Below are 16,721 nucleotides of genomic sequence, written 5' to 3'. Positions count from 1 at the left end.
TAAGTTTTATCACGTAGATGGGTGATTTAGCAATTCTGACTAATGGATATTTAGAAAATGATCTAAGATTGGCCACTCTTTTTAAAATTTAAACTCAATTTCAAGCATATTCCTTCCCATGTATTAGTGTATTCACTTGTATTTTTAGCTTCTTGTTTCTTCTTAAAAAAACTTATATTTTTCACTAAATTTTCAATGGTTTATATTTCTCGTTGGCCATTTCTTTGCCCATAACTTAACATGTGAGTATAGGACCTTGGGCGCTACTTGTCCACTATATTTGAGTTCGATTCAATATGCGATGTGGTAGATATTAGTGGAAGTCTAAAGATACCATCAAACCACTAAAACTTCTCCTGATATTTATAAACATGTATGAAGAAAAATACTTTTTCCTCTCCATAATCTTCATTTCTACCACCAATGCATCTGCTAAATGTCAATGCCAACTCAAATGATTACAAACTGCCTCAATATTTATTCCATCATCTTCTTCCAATGTGCCATACTAAAAATAGAAACGCACTTCAGTCTAATGTATCTTGCTTAAATCTAAAATTCAAAACTCATTTATTTAGCCTTTCAAAAACTACGAACTACATCTTTGAGTATACTCCTTAACAAGCTTTGCAAATGATGAGGACTTGATCTCTAGTAATTTTTTTGGGGAATCTTATTCTAGTGCAAAGCCTGCTTATGACAAAAAAAAACATATCAATCAATTTAGGCAAGCACCAGAAAGGATGAGAAGACATATTACCGAATTCAACTGAACCCATTTGATTGTGGTGTACTTATTACAAGTTACTAACCATTTTCGAGGAGGAGGACCATATCAATATCAAGAATGGATGTTATTCTATGTGCGATTGTGATGACAGTAGACTCTGAGAACTGTTCCCTAAGTGTTTGCTGAATTAGATAGTCAGTCCCAGTATCCACTGATGCAGTAGCTTCATCAAGTACTAAAACTTTGCTTCTCTTGAGCAGTAACCGCCCCAAACAGGCTAGCTGTCTTTGACCCATGCTCTAGTTCTCTCTATTTTCAGTCACTGCAACAAGTACCATATGAAAATGAGAGCTATTGAGGATCTTATTTTCAATAACTTTTCCCCCCTACAAAGGGGTTGGAGGCAGATTGGGTTGTGCACTAAAAGTTAGATATATCATACAATAAGATTTATGGAAGAATTGTGGATAAATTGATATTGAGGAACTTTTGTAAAGAGTGAATGAGAAGAAACCAACCTATAGAATCAAGCTTCCCTTCCTTCTTTCTAACTTCATCACCAAGCTGGCATTTATCTAAAGCCTATGACCACAAAAAGTCCATGTCAACTTACCGCATTGCTTGATTTTTTTTTTTAACCCGAACTTTCTCTGGGACCTGGGCCGGCCCCTAGGAATTTATTAAAATTAAAAAGAGAAGAGAACAATGGGGGGGACTTCCCGCCTTACCCCAACCCTCACCTAATTAGGTTAAACCACACCCTCACCACTCTCCCCTTTTTTATTTCCTTAGTACAGGGATTCCTAATATATCTTCTCGGATTATTCTCTGTAGGTCACACAAGAGATCACTATCCTCATTAGAGTTTGTGTCTTCCTCTCTCACAAGCGAAGTTCGCAAGCCGATCTGCTGCCCTATTACCTTCCCCTCGTACGTGAATGTTACCTCCGCATGGACTTCCTGTATCAGAAAAAGCATCTCCTGAAACCAATCCCATGCCCTCCATGAGCAGCATTGTTTGGTTAACCCACTTCAAACTACTATTGCTGAGTCTGAATTGACAATCACATTCTGAAGTCCCATCTCCCTACATAATCTGAGTCCATCCACTAAAGCTCTATATTCAACCAAGTTATTTGTGCATTCACCATAAAAATTCGTGCAGGGTGCCACTACCTTCCCTTCTCTATCTTTGACAATAGCACCTCCTCCCCCCCATTCCCGGATTGTCCCTACAAGCCCCATCAACATTTAACTTGACTGTAGAGACTGGCGGGTTCCAGTACACCGAGGATGGTGCCTTGGCCACTATAAGCTGTTGCTTCACACCAAAGAACTGCAGTACCAAGGCATCCTGAAAAGATGGCTGTTAAACCTCTGGCTTATTGGAATTTCATGGATCCATCCTTTAATCACCTCCACAATGGTTCTGGCTGGTCTGGCTTTCTCACCGTTTCTCCTATTGTTTCTCTCCTTCCATAACTCCCAGATAATAAACAAAGGGAGTAGACCTGTAATTATACCACATAAGCTTCTATTATTTGCATTGCCCTCCCAGAATAGGATTCTATTTTCCACCTCTTGCCACGCTATAATTTCTACTTGCATTAAGCATGAGTAAAAGTTCCAAACTTTTGATGCCGTTCCTCCCCACACTAGGCAATGTGAAGCGGTTTCCATCCTAGGTGAACCACAGCATAGGCACTTTGACGCCAAGGGACTCCCTAACCTCATTATTGAGTCATCCGTTGGAACCCTTCCACATATAACCTGCCACGCAAAGAACCCAATTTTTGTCAGGACTGCATGGTGCCATACCCACTTGGCAAAAGTTCTCTCCTCAGAAGTTTGTCTAATTGCTCTCCAGGCTGATTTTGAGCTAAACACCCCAGACCTTTCTCTTATCCACACAAGCTTGTCTTCTGTGTCTGTAAGGAAAGTCCTCTTAGCTTGCAAGCAGTCTTGAATTTGCTGATTATCAATTTTTTGAATTTCTCCTTGGTCCCAAACACCGACTCCAAGCCAAACATCCCTAACCCTCAGCTCTAGGTTGAGGTTGTGCGCTCCGAGTTGAAACGGCACTATTAATACCTCCAAATTAACACCTCCAATTATCAAAAGTTATCTTTATGTCAGCCGAAAGATTTCATTTGGAAGGCTCTGGAGCAGTCCAATTTCAACTTGAGATATCTTGGGCTCCCGAACTCCAAATTTCGTCCAATTTGGAGTTCGGGAGCCCAAGATATCTCAAGTTGAAGTTGGACTGCTCCAGAGCCTTCAAATGGAATCTTTCAATTGACGAAAGATAACTTTTGATAATTGTGCTAAGACCCCTAGAATCTGAACTTTTGCTTTACTTTGTCCCCGACAAACTATTAATAATTATAAATAAACCCCTATCCACGGAAACAGCCGTAACTTCTTCGTTTCAACTCGGAATCAAGTGTCGTTTGAACCGTTGCGAAGCTGACTCGATGGGCTACGCATCTATACTATTAACACCTCCAAATTATGCTAAGGGACCCACTGTAATCACATTCAAATTTGATTGATTGGTGTGATTCTTACAGTGCTCAATCCAAACTTGATTTTCTCGACTCCGGGGCGCTTTCGGCTATTCTTAGCAGCTTTTGCTCCATTTTTATAAGAATTCACCTAAAACCTGAAAAGCACAAGAAAGCTCCGAAGTAACTCTGTCCAATGTGGTAAAATGTATGCTTTAAGCCCTAAAATTTCACACATAAATGTGCTCATCAGATTTCCCCACACTTGAACGTTACTTGTCCTCAAGTAAAGCAAAAAGAAAAACTAACCTAGAATGTAGAAAATCATAACTCACTTTCGTAGGAATCACGGTTGCACTTAGCATGTGCCACAAGCCTTTGAACCCCTAGGTTACCCCTAGTGGACGAGTTGTGTCTCGTGGGTATTTGTAGTGAATATACATCCAAAATTCAATTGTAAATGAATGCTGCAAATTTCAATCACGACATAAGTAGGAAAGTGCACATAATCCCAAAAGTGCTCAATTAAAGATCAAGGAGCCAAAGGTTCCCCCACATTTGAATTTTGTTACCCCATATCAATTCAAATAATAAGCATGCATCAAGATTAAGGGACCTCCTCATATTTTCTGAACACTACTCACCTTCAGGTAAACCACTCATAATGGCAATGGAACCAAAGACTTAGGCTTTGAGTATTTTTTACCACACCTTCTTTTCAGGCATTAAGGCAAAAGTTTTTTTTTCTTTCTCAACCACAAACTCTATTTCTACTCCACTACTGTTCTCTGAATGACATGGGGGAACATACACCAGATACCCAAATACTTGGTAGCTTCGCTTTTTGCATATATCCATAAAAACATTGAGACATTGATGCAAGAGTTTTTTTTTTTTGAGTTTCTTTCCAAGGAATTTCGATCAAGTCACCTTGCTTCATGAGGCACAGTGTCCTGTCTAGTCCCAAGGAATACCACTTTCTTTTCTGTTCCTTGTTTTTTTTTTTTCTCATTCACTTCCACTTTCATGCCTTGCCTTGCCACAAACAAATTGGTCTCAACTACTAGCCAAAAGATCAAAGGGTCCATAAAACACCTAAAGGAATCTAGCCATCAAATGAAATAGTACTCATATTTTATAACTCAATCCCCATCACCGGATACATACCAATTACCGTCATTGAAAAGAGATTTTTTTTATTATTTCGCATGCTAGGGCACCTAATTCCCTTTCTCTCTCGCTTCGCAATCAAAGAGACTTATGCACATAACCAAACTATCGTCACAATCAAAATTTACCAAATAAGCAAGCTCACACACCCCCCCACACTTAATTCATGTAATGTCCTCAATGCATGCATAAAAGAAAGAATAAGGACAAGGGAGGAGATGAGGGGGCTTACCAGATACAATCAACAAAGAGGATCATGAAGAGTCATGAGCTCTACAACAAGTACTTGGGGCATGAAAATAAATCTCAATCCATAGCCAACAAATGTAGAAAGGGCTTCAGAACCAAAAAACACTTGACCATGAATTTTAGTAAAGCGAGAAATAATATAGAAGTTAAGCACAATTAAGAAATATCCAATAGAAAAATCTATCCTCAGGGGATAGTGGAAAATGAAAGCATTAAAACTCAGGCCATAAATCCTCCCATTCTCTCCCATTTGCAATGTAGAACATATGTCATTATCGCAAAAACCAACCAAGAATGGATCACAGTAAGCATAAAAAGGATTATGAATAACCTCATCAAAATAATTATCAAAAATGGAAGGTTTACTTAAATTAATCCTAGCAATACAATTATTCGCTCTTTGAATAACTTGGTTTGCCAAATAAGGATCACGATAATTTGCTTCAAAAGCATCATGACTAACATTGTCCTCCTCAATAAAATCATCAAACCTAGGAGGTTTGGAAAAATCAATAGGTGGGACAACGGAATCCTCATAATGACAATTATCTGGGTTTTCCAAGGAGAGAGGGGGAGATCGAATTTCCAGGGTTTCTATGCTATCATGAAAATCTGATTCTAAATCAGTGGAAACACTAGGCTCACTAAGATAAAAAATTTCAGACAAAAGTTGGACTTCCCTAGATAGTTCATCAAACTCCGCTTCACTAACATATTCAGGAGACTCAATCTCAACAAATAAATCATCTTGAAAATCATTGTGTTGGGAGTGACTCTCATTAACCTCAAACTAGGGTGGTGGACTTGCAAACTGGAGTGGTGGACTTTCAACATCACTAAACTGGGGATGGTGTGGTTCATTCTGAACAGGAATCTGGTAACATAGACTAGGTTCAAGCTGACTAGGTAATGTACCCATTTCCTCCTCCTGTAACATGGTGATCAGTTGAGAGAGTTGCTTTTCCATGTTATTACTTCTTTCTATGAAAAGGGCAACGTTCCTCTCAAGCTCACTCATTCTGGCCTCCTCACCCATTTTCTGAAACTCAAGGGGTTGGTGATATGGTTCAAGGAGAGGTGGCCCATTGAGATTCAATGGAGGGTTGGGCATTGGAGGATCAAACTGACCATGATATTGAAAATTGGGTGGTCCAGCTTGGTTATTCCATTAATCCCACAAGAAATTGGGATGTTCACTCCACCCTTGATTGTAAGTGCCAAAAGAATTGTACTGAAATAGAGGACTCACATTCTCATCACCATAGCTACCCCCATAAAGATTAGTGCATCATTCCATAACATGGATTGTCTGGGGATGTGACCCATCAAAATTTCTCGAAAGCCCATAGTTGGGTTGGGGAGCAAAATTGTACTGGGGTGGTGCAAAATTGTTCTCTATCTTACTACTTTTGGCTTCCCTAGCCTGTTTAAACATTTCCTCCAAAGTCATGGTTGCCTTAGCATAGTTCCATCTTTCCCCCAAAGTCATATGTGAAAGTGTATCTCCCATTATTCTAAACTAACCACCTATCCCAAATTGAGGTCTCCTTAGAAAAATTAAAGAAAAATAAAAGACTAGAAAAAAATTAACTAAAAACAAGAGGGAGCCCAAGGTAGATAGTGCATCTATCCCTAAAAATCAAACAAGGGTTCCAAAGTCGTAAGGTTGCCATATAGGTTGACAAGAAGGGAACCCGTATAGTCTTCACGAGCCACCTACGGGTGACTCCTAATGGATTCTGATGTGAAGTGGAGGACTACTATACGTTTCTATTTCCAAAATCTCTCACTATGTCGCTTTCCTGTTATCAAAGTTGGTCACCTCCAAAGATAAGTCATATGCCATTCCACCCAACCAAGTCAAGATGCAGCGTCATAGGCAACTTAATCCTATGAGGGACACCAAAGAGGTTGGGTTTGAGCATGAGAAGGACTTTAGATTGGGCGCACAGTCTTTGAAACAGAAGAGAAACAAGATGAGGTTTTCAAAAAATTTTTATTTTTATTTTTAGAAGAAAAGATAAAATAAAATAAAATAAAGCACTTCGAATTACTTAAAAATCAGAAAAATAAAGTGGATAATAATCTCCCCGGCAACGGCGCCAAAAACTTGTTTGAGTTTAAAATAATAACCACAAGCGTACGGATCAATTGTAGCTACGAGTCGAACACGAGGAGATATACGTCACTCTATTTAACTAACTTAAAAGTAATACAAAGTGAACCAAGTTAAACTAATTAAACTAACAAATTAACACATCCTAACTCATAAGCATCTAACGAATTAAATTGGCATGAATTAAAATGGTGTCCTAACACATATCCATCTAACCACAACCACATAAAAAAAATAAAAGAAATAGAGGGAGAAGAAGAAGAAGAATGAGATGGAAGAAGAGAGGGAGAACGAGTTTAAGAGTTTAGAGAGTAAAACCTGGATACTTGAACAAACCTTGCATGGCTTCCTCTTCTAAATCTCCAAGTCTTGTCATCAACTTAGGAACTTAGACTAGAAAGCTTGAAACTAAACTAGAATTATTATAACCATATTGAAGACATAAAATTAAAGCATAAATCAAAAGCATTACAACCATGGAATTGAAAGCATGAAATCAAACTAGAACTTAGAAAGCCAAAAAACTAGAAGAAGAGAAGAAGAAATTTCACTAATTAATTGAACTAAAAACTAAATTAAAACTAAACTAAAACTAACTCAAAAACTGAACTAGAACTAACTTCTTACAACCCAAAGGGCAAGGGGTATTTATAGGGGGACGGGAGAAGAGAGAAGAGGGAAGTGGTAGGAGAAATATTCCCTAAGAAAAGAGAATATTCTCTTCTCCTTCCTCCTTTACATTGCCTTAAATCCCAAGAAAAAAGAAAAAAGATAGAAAGAGGGAGACAAGAGAATCCTAGATACATAAACCTTCTATTTATTAAAAAGTAACTTTCTAATTCTAACTTGTGCTTCCTTTTCTTTGTAGGTGTCTTCTCCAAGCAATGAGATCAAGGCATCTTTGACTTTTCAACCTTCCATTGATGAGAGAATATTTTTCAAATTAAATCTATCCATAGTCAAATCCCAAAAGTGCCCTTGAAAAGTTGAAGGAGAGAGAGAGCAAGGGTGATGACTAGGATTCCACTCACAATTAATGAAATATCAAATCTGTTTTTAAAAAAACATGGATCATGGGATGCTTATATGGGCCTCATTGTTGTATTCCTTACGAAAAATCACCCAAAATAAATCCAAATTTTGGCCAATTTGGAGTTCGGGAGCCCAAGATATCTCAAGTTGAAATTGGACTGCTCCAGAGCCTTCCAAATGGAATCTTTCGGCTGATAGAAAGATAACTTTTGATAATTGCGCTGAGACCCCTATAATCCGAACTTCCTCTTTACTTTGTCCCCTGTCAACTGTCAATAATTATAAATAAACCTCTATCCACGGAAACGGCCGTAACTTCTTCGTTTCAACTCGGAATCAAGTGCCGTTTGAACCGTTGCGAAGTTGACTCGATGGACTACACATTCATACCATTAACACCTCCATATTATACTAAGGGGCCCACTGTAATCACATTCAAATTTGATTGATTGGTGTGATTCTTATGGTGCTCAATCCAAACTTGATTTTCTCGACTCTTGGGCGCTTCCGGCTATTCTTAGCATCTTTTGCTCCATTTTCACAAGAATTCACCTAAAACCTGAAAAACACAAAAAAGCTCCGAAGTAACTCTGTCCAATGTGGTAAAATGTATGCTTTAAGCCCTAAGATTTTACACATAAATGTGCTCATCAACATAAGGAAGCAAAAACTTTTTTGATGTAGTGGACGAATTCTGAGCTATAATTCCATAAGGACAGGATCACATTGCTTGATTATTTAATATGACATAGAATCATTAAAGATGAGTAAAACAAAATACAAAATGAACAAGCAAGGTAGTACCAAGTGAAAATGGAAAATAGGAAATAAAAATAGTGTGCTTCGTAGGTTCAAACTAAGAGATCTCTTAGGCTGAACTTGTCCCAAATGTGATCCAATGCATTCAATGAAATTATTCAATATCTCAGTGGAAAGGATTCCCAAAAAATTAAGCAAAAAAAATAAAAAGAAAATGACCATGATAAAGGAGATCATATAGATATAAGCCCCAATTAGTAAATTATGATCTTTTTTTATTTTTTGTGTGTGAATCATCAGTAAGCGGAAGTATGTCCACCCTATCTTTGTTAGCGATTAAAGATTATTCATCAAATTAAAAAAAACCCACCTCCCAGATTTTTTCATCTGTGTACTCTTCAAGTGGGTCAATATTGTTTCTTAGAGTCCCTTCAAACATTACTGGGTCTTGTGGGATGATGCTCAATCTTGACCGCAAGTCATGAAGGCCAATCGTGGAGATGTTGATACCATCTATCCAAATTTGACCAGTTGTAGGTTCAAGCATACGGAAGAGAGCTTGTACAAGTGTTGATTTACCACTTCCTGTTCGCCCAACGATGCCAATCTTCATCCCTCCAAGGAATGTGCATGTCAGACCTCGCAAGACAAGAGGAAGGTGTGGAGCATAACGAACCTACGCACATATTTAATAATCAAATCATGAATTTTGGCACAGTTCCATAGGATCCAAAATAATTGTCTAGCTCTATTCCATAAAATAAGGAGATAAAGACTTGAGGAATATAAATTGGGGATTGCCTGTAGATCAACAATATCAATTTTTCCTTGTGATGGCCATTCATAACCTGGCTTATTTTCTTCTACCAACAGAGGGGGTTCACTAGGGATGCTGGCGTACTGCAGTAGTCTTTCCACATATATGATTTTTTTCTCAAGATTGCTAAGATCCCATACAACCCCATGCATACTTAAAGCAAGCCCATATGTGACTGCTAAACCCATAACACCTTCAGAATAGTGAGGAAAAAAATAAATTCAAAATTATGCTTTCATGTGAGAAATCAACATGGTTTTCTTAAAAGATGGTATTATAAGATGTTAGGTTCAACTCTTTACCAGGACTAAGTACTCCTTTCAACACTGAGATTAAGAAAACTAAAGAGATGGCATAGGTGATAGATGCCAACATATCCATGCGAAAGCATAACCACTCTATTGCACTAGATAGATAAAATTTGGGCTGAAAATACTTATCTACCAACTTGAGGTTTGTATCCATAAACCTCTCTTCTTGATCAAAGCACCTGATCGTTGTTGAACCTAAACTAGATTCAACAAAATGTTGTATAATTGGGGCCTGACATACTCCGACCAACCGTGATAGTTCTCATGCTGAAGTTATGTAATATTTCTACAAGACATTGTTCACAAAAAAAGAAATTAGGTACAATGTAAAAAAATGTATAATGAATGTATAGTTAGTAAAAAAAAAAAAAAGAGTTTTTGTGAGGAATTTCTTAATATGAGCTACTTACATTTAGATGGTTGATAATGATACCATCATCATGGATGAAACTGTAGGAAAATATTTCTTTTTTATTTACACATATTGTTCTTTTTTGAATGGTTATTGTTTTCTATTCTTAGTAGATGTTGATTGAGTAATATACTTGTATGTAGACTATACCCAAAATTTCTATCCTCAAATTCATAGTAAAATGTTTACTGAACATGTACATAGTTGTATCAAAAAATTTGTTGTATCTATTTTCTCTTTGTAACCAATTTTTTATTGTGTTCACAAATTTCAAATTCAATTAACAACTGCATGAGTCCTATATCTAAAGTTTTACCAAATAAAAATTTTCTAATGATGGAATGGACAATATGGCCTTATATGATGACAATTGATCATGACGGGGATCGCCACGTATCCTTCACCTCATCCCTCCTTGGGGAGAAGAGAGAGAGAGAGTGCATTGAAAGAATGTATGTAGGAGTCGCCACTAGAAAAGAGTCGAGGATCCGGAATTGTAAATGTATGACTCTCATGAATTTGCCCTTTTGGGGACAAATGGTCCATTGGTCTAGGTATGGGTCAAGTTTGCACCCATTTCCATTGGTTCGGGTACAGGTCAAGTTTGCACAATTGCGTGCAAACTTGTAACATGAAGAGTAAGGGGAGTCTTATACTACAGGCGATGGGGATCATTGATTAATATATGCATGCAAAAGAAATACAACATGAGAGGAAAAGAAGAAAAAGAGAGTATGTGTGATCATCATCTAGAGAGATGGGATCACACTCCTCCGGGGATGCAAAACAAATTGGACAACGAAAAATAGTGCAAATTAAACAAAACTCAAAAATAAAGTATCACCTACCTAGTTAGAAGGCGACCAAAAACCAGAGATATGGAGGCTTCCCTTTTGTGACTCAAGGGGTTTGTAAGTGGAGCAAGTATCGCCGCTTGTGATGGCTTCTCTTGTCTCCTTGTATGCCACAAATCACCGGATAGATGTCTTTGGATTATGATCTTGAAGTCTCAAGTGTGGATTGTAACACTCAATAGGCAGGGGAGGCAATAGGCTAAGGCCAAGTGGTGGGCCAAAGACCAAAGCTTCAAAGGAAATAGAGTAGGGGAGCTTAATTGGACATCAATTCAGTAGCAAGGGATTCTAGGACTGAGTAGGGACCCTCCTCAAACTGAGAGGAGTTGTATTTATAGATGTAGAGGGGTGTGTGCACTCCCAAATTCATGTAAGAATGTTGGGTTTGATCCGGATCGTCGAAAGGATTTGTCTTTGCATCGACGGTGGATGTTTGATCAAGGTAATGACCAATGGGGTGTGGGCAAGTGTTTTGATGCCTTAGGAAGTATTTCTTGGGGCCTAAGGAAGCCAATATATGCATCCAAGTTGCCAAAAAATGAGTTTGGTCGCGAAAGGAATCAAGATCGGAGCTAAACATGGCAAGTTTGGGCTTCTCGGATTTACACAAATTCGACAGTGAACTAGGGTCGAGTCAACGTCGAAGGGAGGTTAGGTCAACATCGAGTAGTTATTGATGAATAGCAATCGACATTGAGTAGGGTATTTTTAGGTGTCAGTGCGAATTTTTTGAATCTCGAGGTAAGATAGACAATAGGAATTCTCTACTCGACAGTCAACAGGGATATGTCGATGTCGATGGAAGGTTGGTTCAATGTCGACTCTGGATCTTTGAGTGTCGACTTGGATTTCGTTGTCGACAGGGAGGATTTGGACTATTTGGGCTAGGGTCTGTGCTGAGCCAGGCTGGTTTCAAGTGGTTTGGGTCAAGGTTAGCCTTTCCAGAGGATTTTGGAGGGCTTGGAGGCTCTAATTTTGGGCTTTGACAAAGGAAATCGACGATCGACAAACGGATTCGGGTAGTGCACACTGATACAATATCCACAGATACAACGGCTCTACGCCTTGGAGGATGCTCATCATCCTCACGGGAAACCTCCGGGGGAAAAGACAAAATGAGGTGTCTACACCTTATTGATTGTCGTAAAAAGCACATGAATATGCAGTTTAGCAAAAAAATGATGCATAGTGCAACCTAGGTACTTCACTTAGGTTAAGTGCAATGCTTTTTAATGCTTACCACAACCCACATGCATCACTAGGTAAATAAAAATGGATGCGAAGAGAGAAAAAAAAAAGAAAGAAGGAAGAAGAAGATTTTTCCATTGAAAATTATCAACTAATTAATCATGTGGCACCAGTTCCTAGGTGGTTCACTTAGATAGGATTCTCTTAATTGCCCAAATATCTGCCATATGGCAGCTCCATTGGAGCTCAAATTTTTTTTGATTTTGGTTTGTCCAAATCAGTACATATCCATCTATCAAATTGGAGCCCTGATTGGTTGAGAATTCAACTTTCACAACTTTGGGCAATTTTAGTTAACCATTGAAAATATATGGGTAGAAGTCGACACATGGTGGCTATATAATGGAGATTGGGTCTAAAACATGACACATGATTAACTCAAACAAGGAATAACTGTAATATCCTGGATTAATGGGGATATCCAGATATGTAAATTTCGAGGATAAAATTTCTTTAAGGGGGGTGGATTGTAATGCCTTGGCACAATGGAGAAATTAATTTAAAGCTTGACTTGTTATGTATATCCTATAAAAGTGACGGAAGGATGATTTGATTTCTAGGAATTCCCTGAGAGCAATTTGGCTTTGAGACAACCAATCAGGGGTAATTTGGAGTTTTCACTGTTACCGTAAATTCTGAGTTGGCAGCCAACTAATAATCTTGATTTTTTGATTTGCAACAACTCGATTTCAAGATGAGTCAATGATCTTATTGTTATCCCTGACAGTGTTGAGTAATTCTGATATGTGTATGAATTGATGTCAACACTAGGGTCAAATCCTATGGTTATTATGTGGGTAACACTACGGATTTGTGCATTGGCACTATGATTCGGTTTGTCGGTTCTACTCAAATTTAATTGGCCCAATTTTGGTTTCATATAATGGTTCTGATGAGTCATCAACCTCCCAACCAATTGGAGGTCGCCAAGTGGATGTGCTGAGACCGAGGCCCTGGGCCGAGCACGCCCCAGACCGGGCCTAACCATTCACCTGGAAGGAAGCAACACTTTATTTTGGACCTGGCAGAGTACATAGGCCGACCACTCAGCCCACCGAGGACCAGGCTGAGCACCCGGTGCGCGGTGCCATACCTCGTTTAAAGCGAGTAAATGATCTCCTCAGCATGGCGGAGGCTCAGGCCAGCCGAGCCATGAGCCCAGTCCATACAGGTTTGCCCAAGATCTGTTGCCATGATTCGATCGAGCTCCAGCGTGGTCGGGGGAAACTCCCAGCCACATATGCCGAGGCCACGGCCATCTAAGGCCGAGGGCCCATGCCAGAGCCCCCCGAGGCCGAGCCCTCCTCCACAGAAGCTACCATAATGCCCCACCGGGGATCACGGTGCCACGTCAGTACCACCTGAGTATCGCGGGAGAAGGATCGAGCCACGATCTCATCATGATACTGAATCACACTCCCATTAGGACTCTTACCTTAACAAGAGTCCGACCCCGAAAGTAACTCTCCCCTCCGCTCCGCGCGGAAGAGCCCTACCAACAGAGGACTCTTACCAAACAAGGACTCCTCCAGCCTCCTCACCTCATCCGATAAATACTCAGGTATGGAGCTCAAACGCTCATCTCACTTTTTACTAGTTGTTACGCTGTTGCATTGGAGACCTGAATTGTGTGTCGGAGAGTCCTAGGCCAGAGCCACACCGGCTCTCTTGCACTCCCTCAGTTTTTTATAGGCTCATCCGTGGGTGAATCGGGCGACGGAGGTTTTCACATGCAATAGATTTGGCGCCGTCTGTGGGAACGACGTCAACTAGTCATCGTTGTTTCTACCAATCCAAGGAGTGAAGACAATGGTGGTGCAAACAAGATCAGGACAGCACGGCTCTGCCTCCTGCGAGGATGAGCCGTAACCTGATAGACAAGCGAGACGTTCGTTACCCCCTGAAACATCCCAGTAAGGCGCGACTGGAAGACCCCCACGAGCGGGGGGCCCGCAGCCCAGCGAGGGAGCCACGGCCAACCCGATTCCCCCAGTGGATGGTGGGAATGGCGGAAGTGTACTAGACACGATCGCCGAAGGACGGCCGAGGGCTGAACCAAACCACCCAGGACAGAATTTCCCACTGCCACCACCCGTGCAGGGAAATTTGGATCCAGAAGCCCCTATAAAAACCCGATAAGTCATGGACGTTCAGCTTCAACTGCTGCACACTAATGAGATGCTGCGAACTCACATGGGACAGATGGCCCAAGGCGGGTTGCTAGGCCAGCCACCAGTCGCACCCCCCTTAGCGCCAGTGCTCATTGAGGGAAACTTGTAGCAAAATGGTGGCTGACGTCGGGTCGACCCTAGCTGAGCCACGCCATCACATCTACCTCGTCAAAAAACTCCTCCTCTGTGTCCCAACAGGAGTGCTCGACAGGATGAGCAAGAACATCGTCGGAGCCCGAGGACCCGGCGAGAGATCATACCAGTGGCATCAGTAGCGAGAAGATCGATATTTTCTGGTCGGCTTGGAGAGGACGGGCAGCCGAGGGGATACCGAGAACAAGGGGCCGAGCCAAATGGGAGGTGTACCGCGAGGCAAGGAGAAAGATCTCACCATAGCCCCTGACGTCGAAGCCCGCCTCTCCGAGAAGAGCAATAGAGAAGCCCCCACGGGTCTAACTTCCAAGTAGGAAGAGGAGCAAGAAGGGGTGAGGTTGACCGAGCCGACCTTGATGGCCGGCCCCAATGGGACGATCGAGCAAACCGATCCTGAGCTGAAGGACAAAATGGCCAACCTCGGATGAATGAATGAGACAATTCGCACCAGGTGGATGAGCCGAACGGCCGAGCACCTAAAATTGAGCTAGAGAAGCGGCTACGAGACTTGGCCGAGCAGGTGGAGGAATTGAAGAAACAGGCGACCCCAAACGCCTATTCCCTGGTCGGACGACACCCTTATCCTCCCGGGATCATGACCGCGCCACTACCGGCCGGGTTTAAGCCACCTCCCTTCGACCGGTATGACGGGATGACCGATCGGATGGATTATATCAACTACTTTAATGCGATGATGACCATGTACGGGTGAATCGAGATTGTCTCTTGTCGAGTTTTCCCCTCATCTCTCAAGGGCACGGCAACCTCATGGTTCTCCTGGTTGCCACCGAACTCCATAACAAGCTTTGCTCGGCTCTGTCGAGCCTTCATCACGTGCTTCTAGAGTAGCATGAAACACAAGAAGATGACGGTCAACCTCCTCAGCGTGAAGCAATAGACTGATGAGTCGATCCCAGCATTTGTCTCACGTTTCAATAAAGAGTCCTTAGACATCAAGGATTTAGATGAGGCCACGGCCTATACTGCGATGAGCAACGGGCTCGCTGACATAGACCTCATCAAGGACTTGGCCCAAAAGCCGACCAAAAACCTGGCCAAGCTCTTGGAGAGGTGCAGTGAGTTTACAAATATGGCGGAGGTGCTCCAAGCCCGGAAGGGGAATGAAGGCAGAGCCGAGAAGAAAAGGCCGACGACTGATGACCGCAAGGAAGAAAAGTGGCCCAAGACTGACCGTCGAGCAGAGAGAACCGACTGAGCTCGAAGCCCTGATTACACCCCATTGAACACCTCGTGTAAGGAGATTTTGATGTAAATATAAGACGGCGGGCACATCCGTCGACCCCAGCCGATGCAAGCCGGGTCATCTTCGAATCCCAACAAGTATTGTCAATTCCACAAGGACACCGGTCATGACACCGAGGATTGTTATCAGCTAAAAAGAGAAATTAAAGAGCTGATAAAGGCAAGGCACCTGAAGCAATATGTCAAAGGAGGCCAAGAAGAACGTGGGGGTCGGTGACCCGAGGATCGCGATAGGAGAAAGGTCGAACCGAGGATTGATGGCCGAAGAGCCGAGCACGACGAGGCCAAAGACAGGACCAAAAAGAAAGATGATGGATCCGGGCCGAGCAGTGACAAGGGAGCCCCCATATACACTATCCTTGGAGGCCCTGGACAAGAATCCACACTGAAGGCCAAGGCGAGGGCGCGGTTCGTAGGGGTCATGGAGATGCCGAGCAAAAAGCCAAAGTCCGAGGCGACAATCTCCTTCACCGAAGTCGACCTTGAAGGTATATGTTTTCCTCACGATGACGCTTTGGTGGTACAGTTAGAAATTGTGAAGAGACCCCATTCATCGGGTATTGGTCGACACAAGGGCATCTGTGGACCTCATGTCACTCGACGCGCACTGACAATTTGGCTTCGACGATGATGCACTCAAGTTAAAAGGAACTCCCCTCCATCGATTCTCGGGGGCCACCACCACAATCAAGGGCTCAATTGACCTACTAGTCATGTTCGGTCAAGCTCCATGTCAAGCTACGATCCAAGTTAAATTCATGGTAGTACTGTCGGTGGTGGCATTCAATGCCATACTCGGCCACCCATCGCTGACCGCTCTCCAAGCCATAATCTCACCGATGCATTTGAAGATGAAATTCCCCATGGAGAACGGCATCGGAGAAATTCGAGGCCATCAAAAGAAAGCCCGGGAATGCTACGCTGCCTTCGTC

General features: G+C 41.7%; 1 pseudogene; it reads right to left on the bottom strand.

The window, feature by feature from the left end:
- Window positions 1–554: 554 nt before the first annotated feature.
- Window positions 555–16,721, bottom strand: part of LOC122650752 — a 39,341-nt pseudogene continuing 23,174 nt past the window's right edge.

This window comes from Telopea speciosissima, chromosome 2 (assembly GCF_018873765.1).
Source record: "Telopea speciosissima isolate NSW1024214 ecotype Mountain lineage chromosome 2, Tspe_v1, whole genome shotgun sequence".
NCBI lineage: Eukaryota > Viridiplantae > Streptophyta > Magnoliopsida > Proteales > Proteaceae > Telopea > Telopea speciosissima.
The sequence above is the reverse complement of the archived record's forward strand: the minus strand, read 5'-3'. Positions and strand labels throughout refer to the sequence as shown.